Genomic DNA, 12,635 nt, shown 5'->3' with positions numbered 1-12,635 from the left:
GAGGGATCCTGGAGTCCTGCCCTGACATCCTGCGCCGACTGATGTTTAGTACCACAAGATGAGAGTATCCTGCAAACAGAGAGTTCGCAGTGCTCCATTTGTGGTCTGGGTTCTGTGTCAGGCTACTTCCCTGGAACATTCTGTGACTTCGCTTTCTCCCTGGCCTCCTCTCATGAGTCCCTTCTTTCCTTAGCCTATTCTCACATCACCCAGGGGCCTCTTGGTTCCTCGCTTTTCCAACCATCTGTCAGGAACTGGCAGGATGACTGGGAGGAGGAAGAGGATCCTGGGGAGGGATGTTGCTGGGACTGGGACACACTGGATCAAGCAGGATGGGGAAGGAAGTACTCGCAGGGTGATAAGAGGATGGCAAGGGGGGTGAAGGTCAGTGCATAGAAACCAAAGCAGCAGGACCCAACACAGCAGGCTCTGAGGTATAGCAAACGGTGGGAGTGGAGCTGTAGCAGGCAAGGGCCCACAGCCCAGCTTCCTGGCTGCCCAGGTGGGGCTCGCTAGCTCTGGGAGGAGGGGTGTGATTCCTCAGCTGGAGTAGCCTTGGAGCAGGTGAGGGTCCCATGCCTCATCAAGCCCAGATGCTGCAATCAGCATGCAAAGTACAGAAAGGAAGCAGAGCTGAGGTGCTGTGTCTGTTCAACTGCCCATGTTGAGAGACATTAGTATCTATGTTCCTGGTCTTCTAAAGGACTGTGCTTTGGGTTTGACTCTGGACCGTATTCCAACTGGTGGACTTCAGACTTGGCTACTTTGAGTGACCCTGGACTGCATTTTCTGACCTTTGGACTTTGCTTGTGTGGATTGACTCTCAAACTTTGGACTTTGCTGCCAGGTAGGCCAGGGGTTCACCACCTTCTTGTTTCTGTCTTGGCTCTTTTTAAGTGTGATGTTTTCTGGTTTTGTTTTCAAGTTGATATAGGCAAAAATCTGCCCTTATTCCCTTATTGGGTTCTCCATCGGTTGGAGAATATAACAGAGGCCAACCAGAGAAGTTTGAGAAGCAAAGCCTTTATTTTCGCTGTTGCAACAGGGTCCTTCCTCTCACGCAGGAGAACAAGGAAGGAACCCCAAACAAAGGTGTCCTGCCCTTAAAAAGAAATTTGAAATTGGTTTCAGCCCACCCCCCAGAAGCATCATCCATATGTCACAGAAGGGGTGTAGCCCAAGACCCCTCTCCCTAGATTCATCATAGGTACATCATGAAAGGGGAGGTCTGGTGGCAGTAATCTGAGCATCCTGGACCCTGCCCCCTGCCCCCAAAACCTAATCAACAAAAGAGAGAGATATTTACATTTCCCTGTTTCCCAGCCAAGTTAATCACACACTTTTGTCTGGCACCCAGGTATCAGGATGCCAGGGATTATCACTTTAATTCCTGAGACAATGAGAAGGTTCCCCCCACCCCCCTTCTTCCTTGCAGAGGAACACCTGGTCAGAGAGAGAGTCAAAATGGTGTCAGTTAGGCCTGTCTTCCTGTGCTGCTTCAGACATGTTTCTGTACATTCATGTACATGTTTTATGAACAATTATTATATATATATATATGACCTTAAAATTCTTATAAAAAGTACAGTATATTCCCGCATTCTGTACAGTATATTCAAGTACAGGAAAATCTTCTCAAAAGTCGGGGGTTGTCTTATACGCCGGGTCGTCTTATTAATACAGTGAGTATATTCCAAACTCTATATTTTAACTGGCAAAGCTGGGCGTCGTCTTACGGTATATGCCCAGTCGTCTTATATGCCTTGTGAGGCAAATTGGCAATGGGAATACTCTTTGTTGCATTTGTAGACTGTGATTCTCATGCTTGCATTTTGGTGCATATATTTGAGCTTTTTGTATTTAAAAGGTCATATGGCTTGTGTCATTGTGATGCAGCGATCTATATGCTCAGCTTCTAAGCAGTTAAAATGGCACAGTAATCCAGCTCTTACAACCAACAGGATGGTTTAGCTGGTGAAGACAGACTCTGTTTCTAGCATGTGGCAGATCGATGCTCTTTGGATGTTAATGGCTGTAGGAACCAGAGGGGCTGTTGCCCGAGCAAAGTTATTACCTCATTATCCATGGCACAGGGTTAGCTGTAAGGTTTGACCATCTGTGCTCATGCAGAGTGGGGTGGGGGTGGGGAGATGGACAATACCAATAACATATTTCAAAGTGATACGGCTTCCCAGCCAAGGTTGCAGTTCAGAGCATAATCACAGACCTCCATAGTTTTGTGCATTTGCGTTGCTGGGGTCGGCCTCTACCGTCTGCAGATCACGCTTCCAGCTTAGCCTTTTGTTAGTTTTCTCTTGTAGTGCTTTGTCAGGTAGGACCTATGTATTCTGTGTTTGTAGGCTGCTAGGAAAGTATAAGGTGGTCTGTCTCTCATAAACATTTTTACCTATAAAAACATAGCTACAAAGAATGGAAAGGAAAGGAGCTAAATTTGCACTGTCCTGTTTTTTTTAGTGCAAAATGTTAGCTTATAAGCACTAATTAATTGGTAAACATTCAGTTAAACATTAACACTGGTAAAGAGCTTTTGTAATGACAGATACAGTTGCAGCACAATTGTTAACAAGCCATTTTAAAAAGCCAATATTGGAATTATTTTGTTTAAAAGCTGTATCTTAGGCTGAGGGGGGGGAACCTTGCATGCTTTTATTATTTTGGGTAAGGTCTTGGTTCTTTTCAAACATTTGAATGAAAATATTTGTGTTGTTGCCAGAGGTTGATGCGTCCTCCAATTTTTTTTTCATTGCATCAACTGTACATATTGTGTTCCTGTAATTGGCAGCCTGTAGCTCCTTGCAGGAGAGCAAAAGCTGCTGTTAGTGTCTGCCTCAGACAATCCAATAGTGGATAATGGGAAGGGGGAGGCTTCCTGTTACAATAAAGTCAGCTACCGTCAGGATGCATGTCTCCCTTCGAAGAGTTGTCTGTATTTGCATGTGTGTGGTTTCCTGCCACACTAGAAATTGATTCCTCTTTCTAGCTTGTTTATATATATATTGTAAGGTTTATCACCATGTAGTTTTAAAAATAATAATAATAAATTTTTCTGTGTCTCATAACCATGCATGGCACTCCATAGGAACAAAGTGTATGTAGAACTTTTGTATATAACAGGTTAATAACCGATTGCCTGTTAGCTATGGGTTACAGAGGGATGGTGAAGGGTGGGAGGAGAGAACCTTGGAAAGGCTTGAGGGTTACAGCTGTATGCAAATGGCCTCTTGTAACTGGCTATCCTGTTTGTGGGCAGCAGAACATTTCACGTGCAGTAGTTTCTCAGGATGTGGAACTAGCAGTGGTAGTAGCGCAGTTTATTTTTTCCCTAAAGTTTTGTTATTTTGCTGCCACTGCAAATGGAGGCGGCAGTAACTGTGTTAGCAGCCTGGACACCATTTTACATTCTCCACAATGCCCCTGAGAGAAAGTTCTGCAAATAGGTCATTTTTGGGGGGGAGGGGTAAGCAGTGAGAGAAAGAAAAATCTCAAAGGAAAGTCTTCTGAAAAAATTCAGCTCAACTTTACTAGGGATGAGAGAGAGAGGATATTGGAGGAGCAAGGTGAGTGGAAGATTGTGAGTCAGGGAGCGTAAAGGGTTAGTAGACTCCCCAAATATTGGATTGTAAGTCATTGAATTTTGCACATTGGTTTTAATAGCCAGTTAGATTTTTGGATGCAAGTCTTTAGTCACTATATCATATGGGACACTTATTTGCTCCAAATTACCAAATGTAACATAAAATTAATTGACTCGTGGAGAGAGCAAGTTCTGTTTTCAAAACTTCCAAAACATAGCGTCACAGGAGTTTATCAGAATTCTTCTCTCGATAGCCTTGGTGAGAGAATGCCATTAAACAAAAAAGCAATTTCTTTCCCATTGATGCAGCACCTCAGTATTGGCAGAGGACCCTGTGGTTTTATAACATACACATACTATTTTTCCAACACTGAGGTTAGACTGCAACTCATCCTTGACGGTTGGCCATGCTGGCTGGGGCTGATGGGAGTTGGCACAACAATATGTTGAGGGCCACAGGCTTTCCACCACCGCTGTGGTGAGAATAGTGTGGGTTCTGTGTCAGTGAAATACTTGTATCTCTCTTCAGCTTGAGAAATTATTTTTTATTTCCTAAAAATAGTCCAACAACATCTGAGGGCTCCAGATTGGGGAAGATGTCTGTAGTGTATGCTCCCTATAGTGCAGGTTAGCTGGGTTGTGTCTGTGATAAAATGGCTAATTGACACTTTCCATCTGACAAGCCTCCTCTTTCTACAGAATTGCCAGATAGAGTTGAGCCACTGGATGAAGGTTCCCAGGTTTCTAGTTTTAAGGGCATATATATTTAATTTGGTCACCTCTTGAATGTTCAGCTGAACTCCATTGCTAACATCTACTTATTTCATGGTCTCTGAGGCAGAGAGCAGAGTCGAGTGTGATCTTGCCAGCTTCAGTTCATTTTGTATGAAAGGCACTCCTCCAGTCCTTCCTCTGCCAAAGATGCCTCCTTGTGACTGTATCCTTTGGCATACTGCTTTTCATTATCAGCGTGACATTCCTAGGTAAGAGCAGGGCTTAGATCCCAAGAGCCAGTGATCATTCAGCAAAATAACATCCAGCATGAAACAAAACAATGATATAATACTCCAAGCTGACTGGGACCTGGTGAAGACAGCTGTGCAGACTGCAAATTTGTACTTGCCTGTTCCACAACCATACTTTGTGAATATAAAATATTATCATATCTATCATATTGTAGGGGGCTCACACAATTGCCCCTCTTATCGCTATTCTGTTGTGACAAGGAAGAGGGTATGTGTGGAGGGCTTCAGACATTGCTAGAAATGAGCCAAGCATCACACGGGCTTTGTGACTGGTGTGGGTTCAGTTGCTGCCATGTCGAGATCTCTGGATGCCAGGTTGGTGACTGACATCTCCACTTGGCTGGCCCCTCCAGCTTTCTTAAGCAGCTAAGTGGGAAGCTTATTTATTGCATTTATATCCCATTGGGACCACAGTGATTCCTGTTGCTTGGTGTCTAAACAACATTTATCAATCACTCATTGGCTGAAAACACTGACAGGTGGGAGTAGCTAACTTCCCTCATTTCACAGAAATCACTTAGATCAGAACCTGCACACTTTGCTTCATAATTTTCTTTCAGGAATGCTAGAGACATACCTTGAACTTTCATTCTTTTTTTTAAAGAAAGAGTCTGGGCCCACTGCCTGGGGGTTTCACTGTAGGCATCTGTGGGTGCCATGGGTTGGCAACCCTCTCATTTCTTGAGGGGGCATTGAGAGGGAAAGAATGACCATTTTTTAATTCTTCTTAGTATCCTTTCTGTGAATGAGCTTTCTCATTTTCCTTTATCCTCACAGCAATTATGTAGGATAGGCTGTGGTGATTTGCCTCAGGACAACCATTAAGTGTCATGACCAAGTGGGGCATTTAAACCTTCATTTCCCATACCTAAACACGCTGCTGAACTAATTGTACTCCCTACAAAGTAGGACAATCCACCTATTTTCTCTCCCTCCCACCACAGCAACCCGCACAATCAAGAGGAAGTGGTACATGTGCCACAAAACAACCACCAGCAGAGTGAACAACTCCAGGTGATTCAAGCCAGTGAGTTACATAGCAGGGTCTTGCTGCCATTTTCTATTTGTTGCATTAGGAACCCAGCACCCTAGCTTAGCCTTACAGACCTAAATCCACAGTGGTTATTCCGGCATATTCATGTATGAATCATGCCCATAAGTGTGTCTGTGACATGTTCTATATGCTTAAACAGAAGCTAGCTTGGTAGGGTGCACTTTGTGCTGCCTCTGCTCTGCTTTATGTGATCTGGGAAAAGCGAAGCAGTGTGACCAGTTTGGACTGAGGCGTATTAACAAAAGCAGCATGATTGCTTGGAGTATTCTCAAGGCTGCCTGTGCTGTTTTTGGCTGCAGCCCATGTTATGTCACTCTGTTACTGTCATAACCTCTGAAGGTCAGCAAATTCACCTAGCATGATTCCTGCATTCTTTCTCCCTCCCATCTTCATTCCAGGCTCTTGTTCAAGCCGCTTAGGTCTTTTTTCTTTGTACTCCTCACTTAGTAGGTCACGTTTCTGCCTCATCTAGCTGTGCATTTCAGAGTAGCTGAGGTCAGGTTAGAAGTGAAATTGGGAAGTTTGTTTTTCAGGTTTTTGGTGTGTTTCTTTTAGAGAGACCGGCAGATCTGGATACACAGGCTCTGTGTCCTACTTGGAAGCATTAGTAATTTGCAGTTGCGAATATTATGGAAGCAGCTGTAGCTAACAATTGCTAGATGTTGCCATTCTCCTTCAGCTGGAATAGTCAGGGCAGCATGGTAAAGTCCAGTCTAGTAAGTTGTGGGTCTTGGAGCCATTTCTAATGGGAAGTGCCCTGAATATTGCTATTTTTGAATAGTACTAGGCCTGCAAGCAAGTAATAATTTTCTAGTGTTTGCACTGCTCTATCCTCTCACGCCCTACCACAGACAAACATATACTACTCGGAGAGAGATACAATTAGATGTGGACATACATAACTTGTAGAAGCAAGTTCACCTATTCTTACACCTCAAGCACTCGGCATGTCACTTCTGCCTGGTGGAGGCAGCATGCTTTTTGCAGACAGTGCCAGTGATGACAGCACACTGTGTTGTTAGATTCTGGACTTGAGAACCAGCTGCTTGGTGGGCCCAGATTTTGGAAAAGGTGGGTGGGGGAAATCGCCAACAACTGGTGGCCAGGAGTGCTTTTACCCAGTTTGGGCTGGTGAGTCAGCTGTGCCTGTTTTTTTAGCGAAGGCGGATTTGACTGTGGTCATGTCAAGACTGTGTTACTGCAACACCCTGTATGTGGGGCTGCCTTTGAAAACCATTAGAAACTTAAGGAGGTTCACAATACAGTTCTAGGATTTTTGAGCAGAGCCATCGTTGTGGGCTTCCCATAGACATCTGGCTGCCCACTGTGGGCTATGGGATGCTGGACTAAATTGGCCTTTGGAGTGATCTAGTAGGGCTCTTTATATTATATCCTTAAAAAAATTACAAAGCTTCTATTTCTGCTTTAGGTATTCCTGGTGGAACAGCCCATTGGATATGTTACCTTGGGATGGGAGTCTAGGACCATGAATTCATAGATTCTGTGCTTGAACAAGATTTGCACATGACCTTTTTTCCTGTTAACTGTGACACACTCTAAGAGGTAGGACTAAAATAGAAACAGGGTGGTCTGGAGAGATGTGACTGAGTGACTCTGTAACTTCGCCTGTAGGCAATCCAGAGTTTTGCCCGGGTCTTCATGACTCTAAAACATTATACTTGGTGAGGGGGGGGGGGGAAACTGATGGTTTGAATCTACGTTTTCCAGTCTTAATAAAAAGCTGCAGGAAAAGATAGCTGTTTTGTATTGGCCTTCAGTTAACCGATTTTCACACATGAGCTGCTTGCTTCTTTAGGCGTTATTCTTTCTGGACACTTTGTGTCATGGTGTCAGGGTTAATTGGGTGGGATCCCTCAGTGGAATAGTACATACTGTACTTTGCATGCAGGTTCAATCCCTTGTATTTCCAGCTTAAAATGTCCAGGTAACAAGTGATGAAGGACACTCCCTAATGCCTGGGGAGCTGCTGTCAGTCACAGTTGGAAGGGACCACAAGGGTTATCTAGTCCAGCCCCCCTGTGGTGCAGGAGTCTTTTGCCCAACATGGGACTTGAACCCACAACCCTGAGATTCAGAGTCTCATGCTCTACCCACTGAGCTAGGTGGACAAATTGTGTGACCTAGAATAAGACAGCTTCCTTTTTTTTCTTTCTTATTTAGGACAAGCGGATGTGGCACAAGGAAGGGAACTGTCATCCATGTTTTTCTATCAGATTTTTCTTTTAGAGATATTTTTCGTTGGATTTTGTATCTGCACAGTCAGTTGAGCGATTGCAATAAGCTGATGCAAGACCAGTTTCCAGTCGTATTTTCTATAGGGAAGGGTAGCATTTTATTTTGCTCTTCATCAGTGTTTTGCAAATACTCCACTCGTGCTTAATAATGCCTGTATCTCCAAATGAATTGTCCTAATCATTAATGAACCAAGCCAAAGAAATGGACCCGATACCATTAAATTGGATGGTTCTGTATAGCATCTGGTTCATGTTGACTGCATAAATTGGATAGCCAATTTGTTTTTTTGTAACAGAGAAAAATACATTGAAATGCCACTAGTATAGGTAGGTGCCTCCCTTCCCTTTGGTTTGTTGCTGCTAGACCACATCGTGATGGAATGTCATTGTGAGCTTGCTGATAGATGCAGGAGAAGATTAATGTTCCTTCTGTCAACTAGGTAAAAGAAGAATCTGGTCCCTAAACACTAAATATTGTGAATCATCTGGGCTGTTTACAGAGATGTCTGGAATTTGGCAGTAAATTTTAGCTGTGTGCTACCTTGTGAATGCAGAAGCTTTAAGAGCAGTGTTCCAGGTTGTATTTGTGCCTAGTGGGCTAGCGTGAATTTCAGCTTGCACATTTAAAAGTACAAATTCTTACATTTAAATTACTTAAATAAAAAGAGAAATAGGCTCATGTAACTAAAAAATGGACTACTGATACTATATTCATGTATGGTGGGAGCCAATTTAAATGTTGAATGACAATACACAAAGAGGAATAAAAGCACTGTCGTATCATAAATTGCTCCCCAAGTATGTGGGGTTTCCTATAATCAAGCAGCATACTGTATAAATTTTATGAAATAAATAAGCATGAGCCTGTGTAGAAGTTAGTTTTTTGGACTTGGGCAGAGGAGACATTTGGCCATGAAATTCATTGAGTGACCATGGCAGGTCACTCCCTCTCAGCCCAACATATTTCATGGGGTTGTTGAGACACGACATTGTCTTGTACACTAACTACCCTGAGCTCATTGGAAGGAACATATGAGGATAATGTTATGTGAACACGCAGCCCATCATTTTATTTTTATTTGAGAACAGTTTTCAACTACTTCAGTCTTCCAGGGCAATCTTATGCATGCCTACTTTGAAATAAATCCCACTGAGTTCAGTGGGTTTTACTACCATGAAAATGTGCCTTGGATTTGTAGCCTTAGATGATTTTCCATTGGCTTCAGCAGGTTTACAGCTAAACTTAACCTGTATTGCTTCATTCCGCCACAAATTTGACTGCTCAACCCCAGAGACTGCCTGAAAGGAAGCTGGAGGCACAACAAAGGCAAATTCATTTCTAGAGAGCACACCTCTGTCCCCCAATCACAAAATTGTTGTCTGAATCAAACCCAAATAACCAGTTGCTGAGCTTCCATTTCCTGTTCTGCTGTTGCCTCTGCCCTGGCTCCTGATGGTACACATTGAAATGCAAATGACAGCAGTAATTGGCTGAGAGATAAACCACAATGAGTGACTGAGCCATGCAGCAGGGAGTTAAGTGGCTAAGTGACAATTATTGCGCTGCATCCTCCAGGATCATGAGCAGCAGCACCGTTTGTTCTGGGATTTAAAGGAACTGTAACACTTTAATTGGAGGGCTTTTTTTTTAATTATTTGGTTAACGTGGCTCACATAGTTTCTCCTCTGGTTCAGCTTTAGCATGAAGTAGGGTTGCGAAAAGGGCTTTTGCTTTCCCTTGTTTTATTCCTAAGTCTTATACTTGTTTATCATATTTTTTCTTTTTTATTAGGTATTTCATGTCTGTAGAACACATTGCAGTACTTCTGGGTGGGCAGAAGGGAAGTAGATGGAGAAAGTTGGTACTTCACACAGAAACTAAAGGTGACGTCCAATCAAGTAATATTTGGAGTAGGCCCACTGAAAGCAGTGGATTTTCTTGGTTTCGGTGGATGTACTGTACTCGGAGTATGAGTAACATTAGACACCTCCCTAAGGCTGTATGTTTTGAATGACTGTTCAGCTGAAGGAACCCTGGCAGTAGCAAGTTAAAATGGAATCTTGTTGTGGAGTATTAAATGAACAGTTTTGGGCGATACAGATTGCAGGCGTGGCCCCATTTTCCCCACCCCTGGCCATTCCATCTGTGTTGGGGCCTGCAGAAGGATGTGTGTGTTGTCTTCTTTAAAAGTACGGTACTTATGCCCCACTCTTTAACCAAAAAGAGTCCTGGGAGCTTTAAAAACAAACCAACAAACCAGTAAGATCATCCATGCCTACCATAGGCATGTGCCCCACTTGAATTTTACTTAGAAGGGAACAAGACTCTTGAACTGAACCCCTGGTCTGAGTACTTGTTTCTTAAGTTATTTTAATAAAACCATACTTTGCTTTTCTGCACTTTCCTGGGGGCCTGAAGATTACACACACTCCATTCCCAACATTCCCTGAACTCTTGCCCACACTGCGGCTTGTCTGCCTCAATGGCAAGCTCTCTTATTATCTCCACAATATGCACAGAGCCCAGTCCATGTTCTTCTAGCCAGTCTAGCATACCAGAATCTGGAGCCATTCCAAGCCCAGGTTTTGCTTAGGACTCAAGTTCTCACTTCCTGCCTGACAGCCATGAAAGGTTTTGGCAGGCCTTGCTTTGAGTCCTGATGTCAAAGTTGTTTTTAATAGAACCACACTCTACTTAGACCTCTTCTCTGCATCTTTCTGGGTTCCTGGAGAACCTTTTATCTGCAGTGGAGTCTGGTCCATTTGGATGAATGGGGTCCTGCCCCACCAAACTCCGTCTGCCCCCAGTGAGCCCCCATCCGCCTGCCTTCTAACTTACTATCAGTTCATGGAGTGGCAGTGACTGTCAACGTCCTCTTTAATCTAAGACCACATTCATACATTTAAAGTACAGGTAGTATGATGCCACTTCAAATAGTTGTGGTTCCCCCCCCCCCAAGATTTCTGGGAGCTGTAGTTGGTTAAGAGCATTGAAAGTTGGTAGAAGACCCCTGTTCTTCTTAAAGGTAAAGGGGCCCCTGACCATCAGGTCCAGTCATGTCCGACTCTGGGGTTGCGGCGCTCATCTTGCTCTATAGGCTGAGGGAGCTGGCGTTTGTCCACAGACAGCTTCCGGGTCATGTGGCCAGCATGACAAAGCTGCTTCTGGCAAACCAGAGCAGCGCATGGAAATGCCGTTTACCTTCCCGCTGGGGCGGTCCCTATTTATCTACTTGCACTTTGATTTGCTTTTGAATTGCTAGGTGGGCAGGAGCTGGGACCGAGCAACGGGAGCTCACCCCGTTGCAGGGATTCGAACCGCCGACCTTCTGATCAGCAAGCCCTAAACTCTGTGGTTTAACCCACAGCGTCACCTGGGTCTTCTTACAGACCCCTGTTCCTCTTACAGAGCTTCAATTCACAGAGTTCCCTGTGAAGAGGGATTGTTAAACCACTCAGAGAATTGTAGCTCTGGAAGGGGAATAGAGGTGCCCTACCATCTTCCAGTGCCTTAACAAATGAGAGCTCCCAGAATTCTCTGGCGGAAGCCATTACCATTTAGTAGAATCATAGTGTTTTAAAAGTATGGTGTGAATGTAACCTGAGCGTTGCCCATGTTGAAGTATGAAAAAGTATGGCAACAAAAGCAGAATTAGTTGCCTCAGCCTGTCATTGACTTTGGCTCCCCCTACTGTTAGTCTCCCTGCCTTCCTCCCAGTGACTGTCAGTCACCACCGTATTTAGTACTCTTTGTTACTGCTAAATCACTGCTTAGTAGTGACAGTGATGCCATAAAGATTTGCTCTTATTTGTAAACTGAGTAAAGCACCCAACTCAGTGGATGCTTCAGGAAATAAAACCAGTAATTTTTATGCTGATGCAATGACCTTTTCAGAATGTAGGAGACAACTGCATGTTTGAATGCTCTTGTATGTTGGGGAGAAGGCTTCTGAAAATGTACTGGTAACTTAGAGCTGGTGTGTCTCCGTCCACTATCGTCATCCTTTTTCCTTTTGTGTCATGAATGGAAGGGCTGTCTTATTATGGCTATTGTAACCCACTCTGGGAGCCTTTCTTGGCTAAAGAGCAAGGTAAAATGTTTTAAACAAACAAAATAAAAAAAATTCCTTCAGTAGCACCTTAAAGACCAACTAAGTTTTTATTTTGGTATGAGCTTTCGTGTGCATGCACACTTCTTCAGATACTTCCTATCTGAAGAAGTGTGCATGCACACGAAAGCTCATACCAAAATAAAAACTTAGTTGGTCTTTAAGGTGCTACTGAAGGAATTTTTTTTATTTTACTTCGATCCAGACCAACACGGCTACCTACCTGTAACTTAAACAAACAAATAATGGCTGTTCTTATTTGGGAGCTCTGCATGCACAGGGAATACTTTATGCTGAGGAAAATTAAAACTTGTGAGGAGGTCTGAATGAGGCTTCCTTCCCATATGCTCAATTCAGAATGTGGAATCGGAGGCCATTGTATTAATTATTAAACACTAGCCTTTGGGGAGGAAACGTAGACCCAGATTCTGGCTGTGCATTTAACACCACAGTGGCTGTGAAGTTCAGGAAGAAGAGCCTTTTAGGAGTCGGCAGGATTAGAGGGCTAGAATTGCTGTGTGGAACGGAGCAGTCAGAAAATTGATTGGGTGCAGCATAAAACAAAACATTAGGGCGTGATAATTCATAGCACTTGCA

The 12,635-nt window shown here is 43.7% G+C and overlaps 1 protein-coding gene and 1 non-coding gene across 2 annotated transcripts in view; one reads left to right on the top strand and one right to left on the bottom strand.

Moving 5' to 3' along the window:
- MAML3 (mastermind like transcriptional coactivator 3) overlaps positions 1 to 12,635 on the top strand; it is a 289,170-nt gene that overhangs the window by 31,070 nt on the left and 245,465 nt on the right. The gene's annotated exons all lie outside the window — the stretch shown is intronic.
- Positions 7,731 to 7,803, bottom strand: TRNAQ-CUG (transfer RNA glutamine (anticodon CUG)). The gene has a single exon. It is a non-coding gene; the product is annotated as a tRNA-Gln (tRNA).

This window comes from Zootoca vivipara, chromosome 9, assembly GCF_963506605.1.
Source record: "Zootoca vivipara chromosome 9, rZooViv1.1, whole genome shotgun sequence".
NCBI lineage: Eukaryota > Metazoa > Chordata > Lepidosauria > Squamata > Lacertidae > Zootoca > Zootoca vivipara.
The sequence above is the reverse complement of the archived record's forward strand: the minus strand, read 5'-3'. Positions and strand labels throughout refer to the sequence as shown.